Source organism: Magnolia sinica, chromosome 17, assembly GCF_029962835.1.
Source record: "Magnolia sinica isolate HGM2019 chromosome 17, MsV1, whole genome shotgun sequence".
Classification (NCBI taxonomy): domain Eukaryota; kingdom Viridiplantae; phylum Streptophyta; class Magnoliopsida; order Magnoliales; family Magnoliaceae; genus Magnolia; species Magnolia sinica.
Window position 1 is genome coordinate 61677879 of NC_080589.1, and position 4930 is coordinate 61682808.

Consider the following 4930-nt stretch of genomic DNA (forward strand, 5'->3'; position numbering starts at 1 on the left):
GTCCATTTCTCCAACTAAAGTTTGGATGATTTTTCTAATCAGGATTGTATGTATTAGAGGTTGGTCCATTGAAAGGTCTTTGATAATTATTTACGGCATTGGATTATTCATTCAACACTTCTCGAAAAGCAGGTATTGTAGGACAATTTTCAGTTGTATGAATGTTGCAATCACAGATGTCGCAAATACTTTCATTAACCTTATCCTTCTTTCCTTCCATGGCCTCAACTTTCCTTATGAGCGTAGTCACTTTACACTTGAGATTATTCTCTTTTTTCAAGAGATACAATCCACCTTTCTTCTTTAATTGAGTTGGCCTAGACGTGGTGTTCGACTTTGGGTAATAGTCCCATGATTGTGTTTTTTCAGCAAGACTATCGAGGTAATCCCATACCTCATTAACATTTTTACTAATGAATTCTCCATTACACATTGTCTCGACCATTTGGCGCATGGAAGATGTCAGTCCATCATAGGAAAAATTTGTAATGCGCCACGTTTCAAAGCTGTGTTGTGGGCATGAACTGACCAAATCCTTGAACCTTTTCCAACATTGGTAAAACGTTTCATCCTCCTTTTGGGTGAAGTTCATGATTGCTTTTCTAAGGGTAATTGTTTTATGATGTGGAAAGAATTTCTTTATAAATTCCCTTTGCATATCATTCCATGTGCCAATGGATCTAGGACGCAGTGAATGTAACCACGTCTTAGCCTTCTCTTTTAAGGAAAAAGGAAAGAGTCTCAGCCTGACTATGTCCTCAGACACATTTTCAAAATACAAAGTGGCTTTAATCTCTTCAAACTCTTTCAAATGTAAATATGGTTCTTTAGATTCAAGCCCATGAAACTTAGGAAGGAGTTGGATAACCCTTGGCTTGATGTCCATATGTCCTGTATTTTCAAGAAAAATCATGCATGAGGGCGTACTCAACCCTGCTGGTTGAAAATAATCTCATAAAGTACGTGGCAGGGGTGCTTGATACACCTCATTTTCATCTTAAATGTCCTCCACCCTAGGTTGGGGTAGAAGAGGTTAGTTCCCAGCCATTACTTCAATTAACTCAGGAGATTTCGAGTGGTGTCTAGTCCTGCAATGGATAGTCAACCCCTCAACCAATCCTCCTTCAGTCAAGAGACATCGAGTGTTGTCACGGGCCTACTTGAGCATGAAACACTCACAGCCCTTAATCAAATTTGAAACCTAATTCTAAGAAAGGAGAAGAAAATCTAGAAAGAAGGAGAGGGAGAGAGTTGGAAAGAAATTACCAAATTGAAGCCCCTAAGTTAAGGACCTGCAAAAGAAAACAAACAAGTCAGTTCTAAAGAGAATGTCTAGAATTAAAAAAAAAAAATCCTTAAAAAGGAAGATAGAAGTAAACTAGTTTCTAAAAGAAGAAAGTCCTACACTAAAAAGTAAATTAAAAAGAGATATGAAAAATAGAAAGTAGAGAGAAAGAACTTACCGAATTAGAAATTTCTACCTTAAAAGCCTACACAATAGGAAAGTTAGTTTCTAAAAAAAAAAAAATTCCAAAAATAAATTAGGAAACAAAATTAGATTCTAAAAGAGCCAAAATTAGAAAGTTTCTAAAAATGAAATAAAGGAAAGATGAGTTAGTTTCTGAAAATTAGAAAGAATTTCTCGAAAGGGAAATAACTAACCTAGTTTCTAAAAACAAAAAGAGGAAAGTTTCTAAAAATAAACTACTTCCTAAAAATAGGAAAATACTAGAATTAGAAAATTTCTAAAATTTAAACCCTAATTGTAAAAGTAGAAAAAGTAGAGAAATTAGGAAGGAATTACCAATTTAGAAACTTACGTCAGGATCCTTCAAAACAGGAAAATAAGTTAGTTCAAAAAAAATCTAAAACTAAAGTTAGTCAAATTCTAATCTTAAACTAACTCTAAACCTAATTAATTTCAGAGAATCGCAACCGTCAGTCCCCGGCAACGGCGCCAAAAACTTGTTCACTCCCCAAGTATAGGGTTGTGATGTAGTAATAAACTCGGTGAGACCGAGGTCGAATCCCAAGGGACTGGAACCTGTACGTCATCTGAAATTAGGTAGAAATAGAAATAGCCTGAGATGAAATCTAAATCGAATGGTTTTTTGAGGAATAATGATGAAATAGTAAACTAAAATACGTAGAATTCAAAGGTAGGAAACTAAGGGTTCAGAGGATCCACTTGTAGAGATCAGGGAGATCTTAGGCCTGCTTCAAGAATCATGGAAATTAAACTGAACTTACTTGATCTGGTTTTCAAGAGATGAAAGGTATATGAATTAGAATAGATTCCATCATCTAACCATGCCCAAGAGAAGACAAACAACATGATTAAACTAATTACCAACCAATCAACAGTGCATGAAAGTTAGGAAGGGTACCATCATCCAACCATACCCAGGAGACGATGGTGAACAACAGGGTTTCCTGACGTCATAAACATCAAAAAGGAAAAAGAAATATTCAAAGCCATTGCAGACCCATTGTAATTTCCGTCACAACAGACCATTAAAGATTAAGAAAAATATTCCTTTAATAATCAACTAAAATCAAATTCAGTTCATGAATTTAAATTAAAAACATGAAATAGAATCTCCCATCTCGCTACAGGCTTCACCTCTTAGCCCTCGCTAAGAGGTTTAGCCTAGAATAGACATGATGAGGCTAAATTCAAAATAAACAGAAGAAGAAGAAGAAAAGATAAAAAAAGACAGATAATACTCTCCACGTCCAGCTCCACCTTCAGCTCTCCCTTTCAATCGTCCAAAAACGAGAACCGCCCCCCCTCTCTCTCACTGACAGCCTCCTTTATAGGAAATTCCCATCGGTGGCTGCGTGTAGAACTGGAGTTGGTGCGTGGCGAGGTGGACAGCCGTTTATGTAGCAAGAAGCAATCGTGCTCTGCTTTGTTTTTACGCAAGAAGATCTTGCATTCGATCCTTGTTTGGCATAGATTAGCTAGCCGATTTGGAGATCTAATCCGTTCGGCATCCTTGACGACGGTCAGTTGCTCCTTGGGAAAGGTTTGGACAGTCTAAATGGATGGTCCGATCATCTCCATGATCACGAAATGACTGCCCCATGCGTTCTCTCCAAATCCCGCGTAACTGATGCGTAAATGGCCTTACGCTGATGCTTGGTGGGGCCCATTATTGACATCGATGGAGGAATCCATGCCGTCCATTAGATGCGTGACGAAAAAATGGTCGGAGATGGATGGTTTTTATTGTCTGTTGATGCAGCCCATTGAATTGTAACTCAGTCGTCCATCTTGCATTTAAACAGAGACCTACGCATATATACGTGCATGGGTTTGGAGAAACTCCTTTTGTACGGTCGGTTCGATCCTCTGAAATGACTGGACGGTCCGGATTGACCGTGTGATTGAAGGTAGTGGCCCACTAGATATCAGCCGCAACTCTCTGTTTGGTGTTCGCAGTGGTAGAAAAATCGGAATTCGAATTCCTGTGAGAAGAGGTCGGTCAAGAGTCGGTTTGACCGACTCTCTGTTGCTATGCATGGCTGGTACAATTGTGTACTATGTACACTCTGCTTAAGTGGGGTCCACTATGATGATTATGAGAAATCCACACCATCCATCTTGTTCCCCATTTCATTTGAACTGTGGGGATCGAAGTTGAAGAGTATCCGGACAGCGGGTGGACCCCAAATCAAGGTTTTATGGACTGATCTAACAGTTTAACTACTTCCATGAGGATCCAATGGCTAAAATTTGACGTGTACGGTTAGTTTTTGGTCCTCGAGCCATGTATAAAGTTTTGAGCCGAACAGATGATGGAAACCCAGTGATCTTGCATTCTAGCTGACTTTCAGGCCGCTTGAGCTTCAGTTTCTCGATTTTCACAGATCCCTAATGTGTAATTCTGTCGATCTTGGTCCCCTAGAGTCCGTCAATTGCCTTTAGTGTCATCAAAGCATTTAATCCATGCTTTAAGCTCTCTTTTCAGTCTACGCTCATAAATATACTCTGCATCACAAACATGATTAAAGCGGGCCATTAAACGGTATCATGTTCATAAATTCAAGCAATAACTGGAGTCTAATATGCAATATTTGACCCTTAATACAAACCTGCTGTTTGAATAGGTCTAATTAAGAACTTGGCTAATCATGCACATGCATCGCATTGCATGTGCCTTTGGCATTGGAGTTGAGCACAGCGGGAGTGTTGCATACGCGACCGTGAGATGATGTCACTGAGGGAGTGAAGGCGATGGCATACATCATTAATACATATTATCCTTGCATTAACCAGAGTACTTATGAATGCTTCTTGTATTGCTTTATCATTACTGCTTAATTGAATTGATAACATGTTAACCTTTGCCTTATAGCTCCACTGAGTTGATCATTCACTCCCACTCTAGGACGGTGTTTCAAAACACCAACCAGACTCTGTTGTAGTTTTAGGTGATGTCGAAGCTTACGAGGCGGAGCTTGACTTCTACGATGTCGAGGAGGAGTTCTCCTATCTGCAACTCTTTAGTAGGTCTATGTAGACCAGGAGTTGCATCACCGAGGCTGCAGGGATATGGATTAGATGACATTACACCTTATTATTTTGTATATTTTGGAACCAAACATGTAATTATTTAACCTGGTCTAATGTTCATACTTTGGGGACTTACAACCACTTGTCTTATATACTTATCACAGTCTTCCGCCTGCATAATATAATTGTCTCTGGAGTATGACATGCTGATTTAGTGTAAACCCATGCATGTTTAATACCCTAACATGGTCAACATTTAATCATCATTATCTATGTTGCATAAGTGATATGTTGGAACTTGGGAGCCGAGCTTCTGGTCGACCCCTAATTTTCAGGGCATTACAAGTTGGTATCAGAGCATGATTTGGATTAAACTGGACCTAGGTTATAGATACATGACACACACTGATG

General features: G+C 38.9%; 1 non-coding gene across 1 annotated transcript; it reads left to right on the top strand.

Moving 5' to 3' along the window:
- The first annotated feature begins 503 nt into the window (after nucleotides 1–503).
- On the top strand, nucleotides 504–610 carry LOC131232075 (small nucleolar RNA R71). The gene has a single exon (XR_009164679.1). It is a non-coding gene; the product is annotated as a small nucleolar RNA R71 (small nucleolar RNA).
- Nucleotides 611–4930: the final 4320 nt, after the last annotated feature.